Below are 17589 nucleotides of genomic sequence, written 5' to 3'. Positions count from 1 at the left end.
GCAAATGATGAAAAGAGCCCAGGTTGTGGGTCAGGTGAAGCCCTGATGGTGTTGATGGGAGAGGGAAGAGCACCACTGAGCAGAAGACTTGAAATTGGAGGAGGAAGGCCAATATTTAAACGAAGGAGGTCCGTGGATGTGAGATCAGCGTAGTACAGGAAGAAACAGAGGAAGAAGAATTCAAGAGGCAAGAGAGGGCAGCCAAGAAGAGGCCAAAAATTCAACAGAGATCAGCAGAGGTGTGGAGAGGCAGAACACAGAGATGAGGGAGTGGATTTCACATTTTGTAAAGCGCTGCCTGAAGATAAGACAATAGAATGTGCTAGAGCTTTTGGAAAGCATCAAGTTGGATAAGTCGCCAGGATGGGATGAGATGTACCCCAGGCTACTGTGGGAGGCAAGGGAGGAGATTTCTGAGCCTCTGGCGATTATCTTTGCATCATCAATGGGGACGAGAGAGTTTTTGAAGGATTGGAGGGTTGCGGATGTTGTTCCTTTATTCAAGAAAAGGAGTAGAGATAGCCCATGGAATTATAGACCAGTGAGTCTTACCTCAGTGTTTGGTAAGTTGATGGAGAAGATCCTGAGAGGCAGGATTTATGAACATTTGGAGAGGTATAATATGATTAGGAATAGTCAGCATGGCTTTGTCAAGGGCAGGTCGTGCCTTACGAGCCTGATTGAATTTTTTGAGGATGTGACTAAACACATTGATGAAGGAAGAGCAGTAGATGTAGTGTATATGGATTTCAGCAAGGCATTTGATAAGGTACCCCATGCAAGGCTTATTGACAAAGCAAGGAGGTATGGGATCCAAGGGGAAGTTGCTTTGTGGATCCAGAACTGGCTTGCCCATAGAAGGCAACGAGTAGTTGTAGACGGGTCATATTCTGCATGGAGGTTGGTCACCAGTGGTGTGCCTCAGACCCTTTGAGACCCTTACTGTTCGTGATTTTTATAAATGACCTGGATGAGAAAGTGGAGGGATGGGTTAGTAAGTTTGCTGATGACACAAAGGTTGGAGGTGTTGTGGTAGTGTGGAGGGCTGTTAGATGTTACAGCGGGATATTGATAGGATGCAAAACTGGGCTGAGAAGTGGCTGATGGAGTTCAACCCAGATAAGTGTGAAGTGGTTCATTTTGGTTGGTCAAATATGATGGCAGAATATAGTATTAATGGAAAGATTCTTAGCAGTGTGGAGGATCAGAGAGATCTTGGGGTCCGAGTCCATAGGACGCTCAAAGCAGCTGCGCAGGTTGACTCTGTGGTTAAGAAGGCATTCGGTGCATTGGCCTTCATCAATCGTGGAATTGAAATTAGGAGCCAAGAGGAAATATTGCAGTTATATAGGACCCTGGTCAGACCCCACTTGGAGTACTGTGCTCAGTTCTGGTCGCCTCACTACAGGAAGGATGTGGAAGCCATAGAAAGGGTGCAGAGCAGATTTACAAGGATGTTGCCTGGATTGGGGAGCATGCCTTATGAGAACAGGTTGAGTGAACTCGGCCTTTTCTCCTTGGAGCAACAGAGAGGTGACCTGATAGAGGTGTATAAGATGATGAGAGGCATTGATCTTGTGGATAGTCAGAGGCTTTTTTCCAGGGCTGAAATGGTTGCCACAAGAGGACACAGGTTTAAGGTTCTGGGGAGTAGGTACAGAGGAGATGTCAGGGGTAAGTTTTTTACCTAGAGTGTAGTGAGTGCGTGGAATGGGCTGCCGACAACGGTGGTGGAGGCGGATACGATAGGGTCTTTTAAGAGACTTTTGGATAGGTACATGGAGTTTATTAAAATAGAGGGCTATAGGTAAGCCTAGTAATTTCTGAGGTAGGGACGTATTTGGCACAACCTTGTGGGCCGAATGGCCTTTACTGTGCTGTAGGTTTTCTATGTTTTTATGTTTAATATCAAAAAGTCTAATGTTTTTCAGAATGTCAAATACACACTTATATACATTGTAATAGCAGTGATGTTCTAATAAACTTTCCATGTTCAACTCCATCTCTCCCAAAGATCTCAATTTAGCAATTAGATGTTTCTCATAAGAACTGCATTGAAACAATATATGCAGTATCACTTTTGGACAAGTACACTCCCTACAGATGCCTGTATCATGCATATTACTTCCGAGCAGGGAATTATTCAACCTAGTAGGCCCAATACATGGGCATACTAAGTATAACTTCTATCCTTTTATACCCATCTACCAGCTGAGTTTCCATCATCTTCTGAATTTTATATAAATGTTGTCTTTTCTTTTCCTTATCCCAGCTTTGTTGCTGCAGTGATTCAATAGACCTTTTAATTATGGTTCATGCAAAGGCACCACTACATTTATATCCTTAATTATAAATGATTGCCTAGCAAGTATGTTAGCATCCTCTTTTCCTTCAACTCCAACATGGGCAGTAACTCATATGGACACTTAAAAGGTAATCAGAATCGTCCCCATTTGCTACTTAAATGTCAGTTACAAGATGAACACCAATCAATCAATCATAGGCCAAAGGAAGGTAGTGTTAGTTACACCTGAATGATTTTGAGGGCATTCTAGAAGACAAGGACAGTGAGGTTTCCTATCGGCCATTCAGAAGCCTTGTTACACCACGGAACTCATATTCCTGCTGAACACAATGGGAAGAGTATGGCAACAAATGCTGAGACAGAAAACAGTGGGCAATAAGGAAATTGAAAAGGTTTGGCCTTTTTTTAATTAAAGGAGGGAAATTACTTTTATGTTTATATTATGGAGGGAATATACATCAATGTTTTTTATTAGTTGAAGAAATTCATGTAAAGAGGAGTTTTAATTGAATAAGAGAGTTTAATCAAGAGCAGTAAATGGACCTGAGAACCTAATCAGATGGAATTTTGTGGAAATGTTAAGGGAAAATGACCATCTTCTGTTTTTATCTTGCTTTTATCATTTCCATTTAGTCTTCCATTAAACCCCATATTTTTTTGACCTCTTACTTCAGCTGAAATATGGATAAATGACTAGTTTTTTGTCTTCTATATACTGGGTATACTAATTAATATAATATGCCCAGAGCAGTGTAGGGGATAATGATGTACTGACCATGTTATTGGACCAGTAATCTGAAGACATTGATGAAACAAAAAATATAAGCTCAATTCCCATCACAGCCATATAAGAACTTGAACTCAATATGGTGATAAATCTGGAATTTAAAGTCTGTAACATTGCTCATAAAATTATTGGACTGTAAAAATACAAATGGGGTTCATTCCTGTCCTACCACACCACCTTCATGTGATTCCAGTCCCACACCAAATGCTGTTAAATCTTAATTAACAAAGCAAGTTACTCATTCAACCCAAGCAAAAAAAAACACTGAACAGGCAACATCTAACATCCTTACCACTGATGCCCAAACCCTAGGAATAAAATACTAAAGTTAATTTACTCCCAAATCTCCTCTTGCCTCTTTCAGGAGCTTTTCTTTGATTACACCAATCATTTACCTCAAGAGGTACACTGCAAATTCATTGTGTAATAATCAGCCTATTACAGTTTATCACAAATATTCATACTCTTAAATTTTAGCTTTAAAATTAAACATAATGAGGAAATCATATTATTTATTATACGTTGGAAATGCTAGAGTGGACTCTGTTGCAGTGCGAATCCAAAAAGATGATTTCTTTGACCTTGTTTCCTTGACTACCAGCATTCTGCATCACCTCAAAATCCTCTTTGCATAATTAGTATGAAATTCAAAAAAAAACATATATTTCATCTTTTGAAAGAATGCAAAAGGTCAAAAATGCTATGGTGCTGTGAAATGGTGCCCATTACTCTAATGGAGGATTCACAGAAACATTTTGTTTAATATTATAAAAATAATAGATGTTGCCTTGTTTTAGAATAATGAAAAATGTTTAAGGCATGGGATACAATGTAGTGTGTAGACATCTGATCTAGTTAAAGCAAGATGGGCATTGTAAAGTTTGGATTATGCAAATGATGCATCTTTAGTCACAGCTGTAATTTGCAGAATGACCCCTATATATGTCAGTCACTCATTAGTTTTCTAAAATAACAAAGAGCATGAAATGCACTGTCAGATGACATTTTCCAGTGTTTTAAATGCCTGCTGTGACATAATTATTCTGACATTTAAGGATCTTTTTAACATCATGAATTAAATATTCTGACATCCTACAGAGTGCAAAAAAGAGAACAGTCAAACTGAATTCAAGTCATTAGTGATCTACAGCTTTCCTGACACACTGAACTTACTTTCTAAACTACCAGATTTGTAACTTGACATGTGAAAGTATATATTAGCTGTAAAAACATTTGTTTTACAATGACAGTGGCAGAGATAGATTTTATGATAAAATATATTCAATTGCCAGGAACAACAACGCAATGTTAAAGGTAGTGCTTTTTGGCTCCAAGTAAATGAGATACTATAATTCTGCAGAAAATTAAGTATTTCTGCAAATACTTACTATGACTGTTTGGTTCTTTTAAGCAATAAACTGTTCCCCTATGCAATTATGTGAAGCAGATTATGGTTATGTTGGAAATGGAAAGAAAAACTCATAAAGCCCATCATGCTAGTTGCAAACTTTATATGAATAACATAAAAGATTAATAGTTTCATTCTACCATTGTAAGAATCAGCTCTAAAGACTGATGGGTACTCCCAACTTAAAGAAAGACAAACATAAAGAGAAAATATCTACTGATATATTTATTATATCTACTGATGTCCACTATAAGCCCACAGACTCTCACAGCTACCTGGACTATTCCTCTTCCCACCCTGTTACTGGTAAAAATGCTATCCCCTTCTCTCAATTCCTCCATCTCCACCACATCTGCTCTCAGAATGAGATTTTCATTCCAGGACGAAGGAGATCTCTTCCTTTTTTAAGGAAAGGGGCTTCCCTTCCCCCACCATCAACTCTACCCTCAAATGCATCTCTCCCATTTCATGCACATCTGCTTTCATCCCATCCTCTTGCCACCTCACTAGGGATAGGGTTCCTCTTGTCCTCACCTACCACCCCACCAGCCTCCAGGTCCAACATATAATTCTCCGTAACTTCCGCCATCTCCAACAAGATCCCACCACCAAGCACGTATTTCCCTCCTCCCCACTTTCTGCTTTCCCCAGGGATCACTCCCTATGCGACTCCCTTGTCCATTCGTCCCCCCATCCCTTCCCACCGATCTCCCTCCTCGCACATCCTTGTAAGTGGAACAAGTGCTACACCTGCCCTTACACTTCCTCCTTCACCACCATTCAGGGCCCCAGAGAGTCCTTCCAGGTGAGGTGACACTTCACCTGTGAGTCGGCTGGTGTGGTATACTGCGTCTGGTGCTCCTGGTGTGGCCTTCTATATATTTGTGAGACCCAACACAGACTGGGAGACTGTTTCACTGAACACCTACGCTCGGTCCGCCAGAGAAAGCAGGATCTCCCAGTGGCCACACATTTTAATTCCACGTCCCATTCCCATTCTGATATGTCTATCCATGGCCTCCTCTACTGTCAAGATGAAGCCACACTCAAGTTGGAGGAACAACACCTTATATTCCGTCTGGGTAGCCTGCAACCTGATGGAATGGACATTGATTTCTCTAACTTCTGTTAATGCCCCTCCTCCCCTCCTTACCCCATCCCTATATTTTTTCTCTCTCTCTTTCTCTCTCACAATATCTCCTTGCCTATTCTCCATCTCCCTCTGGTGCTTCCCCCCCCTCTTTCTTTCTCCTGAGGCCTCCCATCCCATGATCCTTTCCCTTCTCCAGCTCTGTATCACATTCGCCAATCACCTTTCCAGCTCTTAGCTTCATCCCACCCCCTCCGGTCTTCTATCATTTTGCATTTCCCCCTCCCCCCACTACTTTCAAATCTCTTACTATCTTTTCTTTCGGTTAGTCCAAACGAAGGGTCTCGGCCCGAAACGTCGACAGTGCTTCTCCCTATAGATGCTGCCTGGCCTGCTGTGTTCCACCAGCATTTTGTGTGTGTTGCTTGAATTTCCAGATCTCCTCGTGTTTGAGAAGATATCTACTTCATTTTCATGAAGAAATACTGTAATTGTATTCCTATTCAAGTACATTGATGCTGAAACAAGGATACATTTGGAAGTGAAGATCTATGTGAGTTTTGTTGGACTACAAACAATTGCCAGGTTTGTCAAATGCAAGCACATAGTTAGCTTAGAATCATCACTGACAATTGATTTAATTTCTAACATCCTACAATAATAGAAATTTATTTGTAGCTGGAAACTTGCATTAAAGTGGTGCTGTATTAAAGTTGTACACCAGTTTGCTTCAGTGGCAGAGAAGGAAGATTTTAAATGGCACTTATTGTCGAAGGCTTCGTTTACAGAGTAATGCAACTACTGAGCTTCCCAGCTGATGCACGTAAGAATTGTGTGTGATTTTTGGGAAGAACATCCCACAAATCTGAGTAAATTTCTTAAAGTAATGCTAGCAAAAATTCAACTTCCTTTTTAATTTTAAAAATAAGCTACATTAAAAAATACGAAATATAAAGTATGTACTCTACAAGAAATATAAAATAGTACATGGATTTCCTTGTGTTCATAGTTTTGTCAGTTCCATACATCAATGGTGTTGTTTGAGTAAATAGCACCATCAAGTTAGTACTTTCTATCTACAATGTATCAATGACACTTATTTGGCCTCGTTAGGTAATACACTCATCAAGTGCAGTTTGCAAGGCTGTTACACAGGACCCAGCCTCTCAACGTCCAGTACCAAATGGACTTCTGATTCCAGTGCTTCCCCACAAACCCTTTGTGCTGACTGCACCAAATTTCAGTGTGTCTCATAACACATACTCCTGTTGCCTGGAATGTTCCAGATGGCAGCATTCATTTATGGACTTCTCATTGTATTGAAAGACTAAAAAGTTTTGGCCAAAGCAAAGAACATCTTTCATAGAGATGGTGATCTTTCAACAGAATTAGGTGTTCATTTCAGTCTACAACCCTGGGAGCAGACAATAGATCAGAGGCTCACTGCTCGGGATGAAACATGATAAGGACCTTTGCATCTTTGCCAGACCTTCTTTGCAAACACGTAGTCCACAAAGACGTGATGGTGTAGTCCATACCACAGCCTTCTCAAGGAATGCAGATTTTAGGAATGGCACTCCAACTCTGCAGAAAGAATCTGAGGGAGCTGGTCCCTCTCACTGCAAACCAAGCAAATTCTTGGTGCTTATTGTTGAGTTCTGGCAATGAAGCATTCTACCAACTGATTTTTACTGTCTGTTTGGGAAATAACTCCACAGGATACATTATGCCCTTCCCCTGCAAGTCCTGCATGACAGTTGGTGTTGACCACTACCTGATGATCAAAATTGTCGGAAAAAAAAACATATTAAGGACAAGTAACATGGCAGAGTCCAAATGAATAAAAGCCAGGACCCATCCTTCATAGGATCAAGAAAAAGATAGAACTCAGCATGTATTTTCATGTTCATGTAACACTTGTTCATGTATTTTGGTTCTATGCACAGCTTAAAGCAGCCACGTACAAAGCCATCTGGACAAGTGAAATATTGGGAAAGTTTTTGATCTCATTCTCAGGCAAATTATGCATCACAATCCATCAAGCATGCTCCACCTTGGAAGTCCAGGTGAAGCAAAAGATGTTGTATAAGCTCAACTATTAAAGTGATTGGGCCAGCTGGTGGTGTAGTGGCATCAGCAGATGGTCCTGAGGTCAAACCCAGCTGGGTCCCAACCTGGGCAGCAGCAGTATCTGTGTGGAAGGAAGCTACTTCTTAAGTCTACTTCTGTATCTTGCCATGAAAACCCTATGGACTCAGAGAGTCGGATTCGACTTAATGACTGAACAACAAGGTTCAAAGTAGAGCAGGGGGCAGCATGGTAGCATAATGCTATTACAGCACCAGCAACCTGGGTTCAATTCCCACTGCCACTAAGGAGTTTGTAACCATGTGGATTTCCTCTGGGTGCTCAGGTTTCCAGAGACATACAGGTGGGTTAGTAGGTTCCTTGGTCACACGGATGTAATTGGACAATGTGGGATTGTTGGGCTGGAGGGCTTTATCTATAATTTGTTTTTAATGTAGCAAATCAAAGAATAAAGACAAGACTAGAGAGTAAGCTAGCTAGAAATACAAAGAAAGGTAAGAGTTTCAATGAAAATGTTATGTGTTACAGAAATTATATCTTGGAAATTAATAATGGAATATAAGACAGTTGAATTAAACAGGTATTTTGCATCAGTCTTCACCACAGAGCATCCCAGGTATCTGCAAAGTAGGAATCAGAAAGGAGGTAGGAAGAACGAAAATTACAATGACTGAGGCAGTGGTTCTAAGTAAATTGTTGAAGCAGCAGTCTAGCTTGTGCTTGGGTCCCGATAAACTCATCCTAGTGAGAAAGAGGATACATTGATTTTAATTTTACAAAGCTCCCCAAGTTCAGAGAAGGGTCCATTCAAATGGAAAATAACAAATGAATTCTTTTTATTCTAAAAGGAAGGAAGACAAATAAATATCAGGAAACTACAGGTCATTTAGCTTAACATCTGTCATAGGGAAATTGCTGTAAGCTATTTTTTAAAATGTTAAAGCAGGGCATTTAGAAAAATACAAAATCATCGGGCAAAGTCAACATGTTTTTGTGAAAGGGAAATCATGTTTGAACAACTAGAGTTAATATTTCAAGTTGAAGTCTTTCCATCAAATTTACTGACTTGAATGAAGGCGCTGATGGTTTGGTTGCTAAACTTGCTGATGATGCAGATAGGTAGGATGTAAATAGTAAAGCAAACATAAGGAGGCCACAATGCTGTATTCAGTTATCGAAGGCATTGGTGAGACTACAGTACACCTGGTGTTCAGTACTTGGCTCCTCAATAAAGGAGGGATGTTACTGCACTCCAATTTAGAGATCTACTGGATAAATACCTGGAAAAGGTTGTCTTATAAGAAAAGGTCAGACAGACTAGGCCTATATCTAGTGGAGTTTAGAACACTGAAAGAGAACCTGATTGAGATATATACAAGATTGTGAGGGCGCCAGTCAAGAGGGAAGTGGAGAGATGTTCAGGTCCAGATTTATTTGTCACAGGTATATCAAAAATGTCTTATTTACATTAATAACCTGCAAGTGTCATCACACATTTTGGCGCCAACATAGCATGCCTACAACATTCTGCAGAACAAAACAAGCAACAGCAACAACAGAACAAAACAAATCCCTTTACCACACAGTCACATTCACACACGTTTATAAAAGATACTCTCCATCTTTGCTGAATTTTGCAGTTTTCACCGATGATATAATACATGGAGATTAAAAAAGACACATATTTTAACTAGGAATTATATTTCCTAGATGGCCTACTTATTCTGTTGTTGCTAATATTAAGTAAGATCCATTTGTAGTACTCATAGATTTATTAAATATTCAAACTAAACATTATTTGGCACCATATATTTTAATTATATGAATGTCCGGATATTTTAAAGTTGTATCATTTCTGAAAGCAGCAGGACTGATTTTGACAGCTATATCTAGGACTAAACCAGGTGTTTCAATTGACAGGTGGGTTCCTTACATATATTCAAATCTAAATCAGTCATGCACTGCAAGAGCTGACATTATGGGGTCATTATAGAGAGGTGATCTCCAGGGCTTAATATCATTATTCCCAGAATTCTATGTAGCAACGTCAACTGGGAACAGATGCTTAAAACATCAGGTGTTTATTTCTATCTAGAATTTGGTGAAGAAAAAGTATAAGCTCAAACCACAAATTGCTCAGAAAACAGATTTTTCCTTTGCAAAATCATCATAAAAAGCATTAAAACTCAAAATCAAAATAATCATAGACAATCCAGTGTTTGTATTTCCATCATCTTTGTGTATTCTCAAAGAATTCCTTTATTGAACTCTTCAATGGTGTGTGAAAACCTAATATTTCATGGAAGGAAATGTTCTTCTGTCTCAAGAAGAAACTTGATCCTCATGTCAGGGCAGAAACTAGGTTTTTACTGATTATAGTTTCATATATCTACAGGTAACCTGAAGATTCTTTTATAAATTTTAAGGTAAAACTGAAGGATTACACATAGGAATTTTACCTCAAATATATTCCAGTTAAGGAGATAAAGAAACAAACGAAAAGGCTACCTCATATTTCACTGTTTTGTATTACATTTCCACATGAGTTTGGAAAGGGATATAAAAAATGTAACAGACAGATATCATAGAACTACACTGAAAATGCACTTTTCAGCAGCTCAATAATCAGAAGTGATCAATAATAAGTTTTTTTATATCATAATTCATCAGTAACTGTTATGATCGAATAATTGATCATGATTGATAATTATTATAATTCTTCCACCCTTCCAAATTGACCCAAATTATGTCCTGCCACCCAAATGAAAAGTTAAGGATGTGGCCTATTCTCAAATGTTCCAAAATTCTGTAGTGTAACTTAGTGACAAAATTTGTATTGATTTTCGTGTTTCTGTTAGTCATTCAGGGAATTTGTTTCTTACAGCTGCCCAATACCCAATATGTAAGGCAATCAAGGTCAATTTTACTGGAGAATAACACCTTTTTCCTTATCCAGCAAAGGAAACCAGACTCCTCCACAAAACACAGAATGTTTCCAGCTTTGAACAAGTAAGTTTCTATAAAGAGGTAGCACCAGTGACAACCGGCATTTAAATGTCTGGATTTGTTTGGTTGGTCTTGTTTCGTCGGGTTCAAGTGTGCTCTGTATTCCAACCAGTGAATGACAGAGTAAAGCATTTTTACTATTCAGTCATTGATGCCGAACAGGCAAACATTTTAGCCATCTGATAAATTCTAACAGTTTATACAATTATTAGTAATGTTAATAACATTATCAAATGATACAGTGATTATATCCTCTAAGATACAAATTTGCATTATTTGAAAAGATAATCCTATCCCTGATTGCCAGCCTATTTTTATTGTGTACACTAGAAGAAGCAGGATAAAAATGACTAGTGTCTCTTTTAAATGATTTTTCAGTAACTTCAAATTATCATAAAACATTAATGAAAGATGTAAAATTTTTGGAAAAAAAAATAGGACAGACAACATAAATTGGAAAATGTCATTTTACAAGAATGAAAACAATTTTTCATTCTTTTTTCAGCCACAAAATTAAAATGGCTTCTTTCTTAAGTAGATAATGCAGAAATTGTTCTATGCTTGAATCAAAATAATATTCAGTTTCTACAGAAATTCAGCATAATGCTTTTTACTACAAATACCAGTTCATGTGCAAAAGCCTACAAAAGCATCATTGTGCCTTATAAATTAAATCCATTAATACATTGTCTCCTGTTCAGTTTTATAAACACTGTTGTGTATGTCATACAAAACAGTATCCTTAAATAACTAACAATTAACATGTCAAAATCATTTTAAAATTGTAATTCACTGTCATTTTTTCTTATATTGAGTTTTTGATACGCATCAAGACCGACATGCGTGAAGTACTGCTGCTTCCATAAAGGTTACATCAATTTGCTTCTGTCTAGTCTGAGCTACCTTTGAAAAATAAATTATACTGCACCTCTCATTGATAGTGGCAAAAGCTGAAATGGTTTGGCATTAAATAACTTTGACTTACAATAACATAAGAATAGATAACGGCCCACTACCTTTGATCGTTGATGTAATACTCACATTTCAGGTTGTTTTCTATATCTGGGTACTGACATAAAAAAAATGAAAGTTGAGAGATTTAAAAGGAATTGATCAAAGATATTAGGTTTAACTTGAGAAATGTGTAAAACTGGTGGAACGGTGTCCTGATATTGATTGAAAGTGACAGGTTTCTTCAGAGCATCAATGTAGCATGAAAATCAAAAAAGAAGAATTACCAATGTGAATGCAGATTATGAAAATATTCACTGGTAGAATCATTTTTATGTTAGATTATTAAAAATATATTGTTGGTATCTTCATCTAGGGTAGCATCTTGCCGTAAACAGTAAAACATGTTGCAAAGATAAAAATCAATTAATTCTCAGACGGCTGCTGTAATGTATTAGTTCAGACCCATTAAATGAACTTCAACATGATTTTATTTTGGTAGAAGAGTACTGTGTTGTCTTAATAAACATTTCAGACCTGCTGAACGTCAAAAGCATGGTGAAATATTCCGCTAGGGTATAAACACAAGAGATTCTGCAGATGCTGGAAATACAGAACAAAAATGCTGGAGGAATCAGTCCTAATGAAGGGTCTTGGCCCGAAATGTTAAGTAATTACTCCTCTCCATAGCTGCCGGCTGGCCTGCTGAGTTCCTTCAGCATTTTGTGTCTGATATGACCTCTGGAGCATTTAAGAAAGTTATACAACAGTAAATACAATCACAAACTGCGCAAATTATATCAATGGAAATTCTTAATTTGCAGTTGATGATAGACTAATTCATATCCACATCCAGGGATTTGAATGGATTCCTGATTTGGCTTTCATATTTTACCGGAGTCCCAATATTGTCTTTGTAATCTTTCCTCAATTATGGAAAAAAATTTAATGTAGTTAAGTTTGCACTATACAGTATAATCATCCTCCATACAGTTCATGGGTCAGAGCCAGTAGGGATGTAAGATTTGCTTAAATTCTCCATAATCCATATCAGAGCTAAGCTGCAGGTAAAATATTGTAAAATAAGAAAGTGTTACAGAGGAGGGATTCAGCCATTGCCAGTTTGTTGTGCATTACCTGAGGAGGAGGAGGTGGTGACAACAACAAATCAGATGTACACTTTTTTGACAAACTCCCTCTTCAAATACACAGAGGCCAAGCTATCTGAACATCACAGTTTTCCCAGCATCAGACACTCCTACATAATAAAGGCGGGCGTTGATGGAATGACTGATAATGAGACACTGGGTTTGAATAAAAGGATCTAACCTGAAGTCCATGCATATGAGCACTTGCTCACACATCTAGGAATTAATGGTCATTTAAAATGTATTACAGCAAGGCAAGTAGTTGCTGCTGAAGCTCTGTAACACCAATTAACGGTACCGTTAATGGATGTAATGTGTGTCCATAGTATGCCGAGGAAAACACTATTCATGTACCAACATATTTTCAGTCCTGATGAAGGCTCTCAGCCCAAACAGTTGACTATACTCTTTTCCATAACTGCTTCCTGGCCTGCTGAGTTCCTCCAGCACTTTGTGCGTGTTGCTTGGATTTCCAGCATCTGCAGATTTTCTCTTGGTTGTTATGGTAAAATTTATTGCCCACTCTGTCACCTGTGGGCATTACCATCCTTGCTAAAACTGAAACCCAGTTGTCTGATGAGCAATTAGTGTTCATACTCCTCAAGAAAACAATCAGTGGGGTCCCAATGGGACCAAGATATCGGCAAAGCAAGAATGATTCAATCAGAGTCAAGCAGATGTGCAGAGATATGATAATTCATTTCTATTCTATGATGGGAGCATGTGTGTGGAGGTTTTAGTTCTCCCCAGCTGATCTCAGATAATCTACAAGTAACAGAAAGTTTAGTCTCAGCTGAACAAACAGTTGGGATAATTCCAATGCTCCACGTTAGTAACTGCCAGAATTGAACATGGTTTAATATTGCAATATTTTTATGTAGATTACACAAAATTCTGCTCTTGTTGAAATTCTTGAGGTAGTTAATCTGTATTTCATAAAGGAGGAGAATGGTCAATTCCTACCAGTTATATAGACATACTCCCCTCCTTAATTGATCCTCAGCAGTTCACTCATGTATGGCAAATGACTTTCAGACATCTAAATGCTGGACATTGAAAGATTAATTATTCAAAATACCCTTCACAATAAATGAGAAAAAAATATACTTTTAAGTTAAAGCACGTTCTAAGAAGTTCATATGTCAGTCCATGTCCTCTTCTACTGTCACGATGAGGCCACACTCAGGTTGGAGGAACAACACCTTACGTTCCATCTGGGCAGCCTCCAACCTGATGGCACGAACATCAATTTCTCAAACTTCTGGTAATGGTCTCCTCTCCTTCACCATTCCCCATCCCCTTTTCCCTCTCTCAACATATCTCCTTGCCTGCCCATTGCCTCCTGCTGGTGCTCCTCCCCCACTTCTTTCTTCCATGGCCTTCTGTTCTCTCTTATTGGACTCCCCTTCTCCAGCCCTGTATCATCCAACACAGCAGGCTATTATGAGCAGCCTTTGCAATGGGATTCTAACCCACAAACCTCTAACTCAGCAGGGAGTGTGCTACTTTCGAGAGAAGTGAAAAAATTATTTCTAGCATCTCAGCTATGTTTTAAAGTTGGAATAATTTAATTAGTCAAATGATTGCTAAAGTGGTAGAAATCAAAACCTTCCACCACTTCTCTCCAAGCTCAGTAAAAGGAGCGCTGTCGCTGGAAAGGAGCATCCATCATCAAGGGCCCCTACCATCCAGGCCATGCTCTCTTCTCACTGCTGCCATCAAAGAAGATGGTACTGAAGTCCCACACTACCAGTTTTGGGAACAGTTATTACCCCACAACCATCAGGCTCTTGAACCAGAGGAGGATAATTTCATTCACCCAACACTAAATTGATACCACAACCTATGAACTCACTTTTAAGGACAGTGATGATTGGCTATCTGAGGAAGGGCAAGGGTCAGATTACTAAGGAATGGGTGATCAATGGACATGTGAATGGTATTTTTATGTAAGACCCTACAATCAAAGTACAGTATGTCTTGACTTACAAAGAGTTGTAGGACATTGTACTGTCTCAGTGAAGTTTATATATACTCTCTGTGATTGTGTGGGTTTCCTTCAGAAATTCCAGGTTTCCTGCCATATCACGAAGATGTATGGATGGTAGGTTTGTTAGCCACTGTAAATTCATCCCTGTGTGTAAGTGAGTGGTAGAAACTTGGGGGCGGGGTGGAATTGATGGGAAGAGTAAAAGGATTAGGGGAGAATTGGCATAAAAATGACTGTTTGTCTCTGTGAATACTGTGGGTCAAGGAGCAAATTTCCATGCTGTAAATCACTATGACTCTGTCTAAACTCAGCACTTGTGTCCCAATATCAGGATAGCTTTCTTTAACCAGCAATGAGTATGAAGGAGGTTTATTTCACATAGAAAAAGAAACCAAGTTCTAAAAATCTCCTAAAGTTCACTCCTTGCCAGATTATCAACTAGTAATTGTACTCATCTCCTACTCATTTACTTTGATTGAAGTCTTTGACCTTAACCTGCTGGATGTGAGTAACCATGTACTACCTCCAAAGATGGTTAACATTAGCTATTAAAGATAAGTTCTCCCCAGTTCGTGTACATGTGCTTGCACATCTATCAGTATTACATAACATAACTGTCATATTCTCAATTTAGTTTAAAAAACCTTTATGTTCTGTTGACCAATATGTGCAGATTGTCCAGCTGTGCAACAATTTTCAAAATGTTCAATTTTATTTAATTTTTTGTTTAATTTTATTCATACCGGATGTAAAAACATGCCTGATGACTGACTGTTTCAATTCTGCAGCAATAAAATTTCTCTCAAACTGTCCATTCTTTAGTAACTACCATTCTAATGTAAAAGCAGAACAAGTGGAAGGCTATCTGCTTTCACTTTTACTATCACCGGTTAAGTCATGCCCACTGCTGAAAGTAATTGATATTCTTCCCTCTGGTACTTTACTAGAGATTTTAAATAGTTTCAAAATTACACAGGTTGATAGAGAAAAAATACAAAACCCTGGATTCAAACTTTACCTCTGGAATTGTCACTTTTCAATAGACATTCCAAAAATGTATTAAAAATGTCTCCTTTTTCAAAGCAGATCTTTCCCATGTTGCTACCATAAAAAGAGATAGCTTGAACATCCAAATCAGAAACCAGAACAGGAACTGAAGAAAATTCCTTCTGTTTCTAGTTGCTGTTTGGCCCCTAAGGCTAAATTGCTCTAGATTTTCTCACAAAGCCAGCCATTTTGAAGAGGATTATAGCAACTAATAAAAAGAAAACAGGAAGAAGTCTTCCCTTTCCAGAAGTACAGTATATTAGCTTGGAGTCTGAATATATTTTCTATTTGGTGCGTCCAATTCAGCAGATGTTTATTTAAATATTCATTTATAGGACCCTAGAAGATAACAAATAAAGTAGCAGAAAATGGTAGATGGGTTGCCAAATATAAATTCACCCATCTGAAATGGTCATATGACAAAACAGCAGAAAGCAAACTGGACATTATTTAAACCTTTCTCAGTTTTTCTCCACCTTCCATTACAAAAAAAAGGGTCAATAATAACTGCAAGATTTTGTGAATAGTCCTGAATGTGTATTGCAACACATACAAAATGCTGGAGGAACTCTGCAGGCCAGGTAGCATCTATGGAAAGAAGTGCAGTCAACATTTCAGGTCAAGACTCTTAGGCAGAACTACTGTACATCCTGTTCACAGATCTTAAGCAATTAAGTCAAGTCACGTTAAGTTTATTGTCACTTAACGATATACATATAAACTGTAAAATAAGACATTTCTCCATACCCAGGGTGTAAAGCACAGTAGTATACATAACACACATATAAAACACAATAACTTAGGAAAGTAAATATTAAATCTACAAATGAATTATTTATAGATAAACAAAGTTATGTGCATAAATTATATGCTGTAGGGTACAGTACAAATTATCCAGTGACACCTTGAATGTGATGCAGTAGGGAATTCAGAAGCTGAATGGCCTGAGAGAAGATGCTGTTTCCCCTCATGACCGTTATGCAACGAAATCTCCTCCCTGATGGTAGAAGGTCAAAGAGGACGCTGGCTGGATGGGTGGGTTCCTTGATAATACCAAGGGCTCGGCACACACAGCACTCCTGATAAATGTCCCGATGGATGGTCGGGAGACCGCTATGATCCTCTCGGCCGTTCTCGCTGTTTCCCTACCAGATGGGGATGGAGATGCAACTTGTCAGGATGCTGTCAGTGTATAATGCAGTTAAAATGGGGGAGGGGCAGAGGTGGAGCCTAGCTTGCCTCGATCTCCTCAGGAAGTGGAAGTGCTGCTGTCCTTCTAATACACGGAGGTGAATTTGAGGGATAAGGTGAAGTAATTTGTGATGTGAATTCCCAGGAACTTTGGGCATTTGGCTCTTTCTATGGAGGATCCATGTATGCACGGAAGGGGATGGTTCATCTGCACCTTCCCAAGATAAAATAAAAGTAAATCATGAATGCTGTATATTTTAAGGGAGGTCAGGAATATTACAGATCAAAGGCTTTTCATCAGAACTGGAAAAGTAAGAAAGAGACAGAAGAAAGACAGATGCTGGAAATCTGGAGCAGCATACAAAATGTGCTGAAAAAACTCAGCTTGTTAGGCAGCATCTATGGAGGGAAATGAACAGTTGATGGGCCAATGTGTCTCAGCCCAAAACATTAACTACTTCCCTCTATAGTTCCTCCAGCACTTTTCATGTGTTACCCTGGAAAGACGGGAAGTCAGATCAGTTTGAGGTTGCAGTGAGGATGAGAGAAGTATGGATAGACAGAGAAACTGTCTCTAA

The 17589-nt window shown here is 38.6% G+C and overlaps 1 protein-coding gene and 1 long non-coding RNA gene across 3 annotated transcripts in view; one reads left to right on the top strand and one right to left on the bottom strand.

The window, feature by feature from the left end:
* lcorl (ligand dependent nuclear receptor corepressor-like) overlaps positions 1 to 17589 on the top strand; it is a 244929-nt gene that overhangs the window by 65051 nt on the left and 162289 nt on the right. The window contains exon 1 of one of the 2 annotated variants that reach the window (XM_059988937.1): positions 10563 to 10687. The exons of the other annotated variant lie outside the window; for it this stretch is intronic. The gene's annotated coding sequence lies outside the window, so the exon portion shown is untranslated. Of the gene's footprint in view, positions 1 to 10562; positions 10688 to 17589 lie in introns of those variants that run through there. 2 annotated transcript variants of the gene reach the window in all.
* Positions 1 to 17589, bottom strand: part of LOC132404637 (uncharacterized) — a 172288-nt gene that overhangs the window by 134231 nt on the left and 20468 nt on the right. The gene's annotated exons all lie outside the window — the stretch shown is intronic.

Source organism: Hypanus sabinus, chromosome 14 (assembly GCF_030144855.1).
Source record: "Hypanus sabinus isolate sHypSab1 chromosome 14, sHypSab1.hap1, whole genome shotgun sequence".
NCBI classification, from domain to species: domain Eukaryota; kingdom Metazoa; phylum Chordata; class Chondrichthyes; order Myliobatiformes; family Dasyatidae; genus Hypanus; species Hypanus sabinus.
The sequence above is the reverse complement of the archived record's forward strand: the minus strand, read 5'-3'. Positions and strand labels throughout refer to the sequence as shown.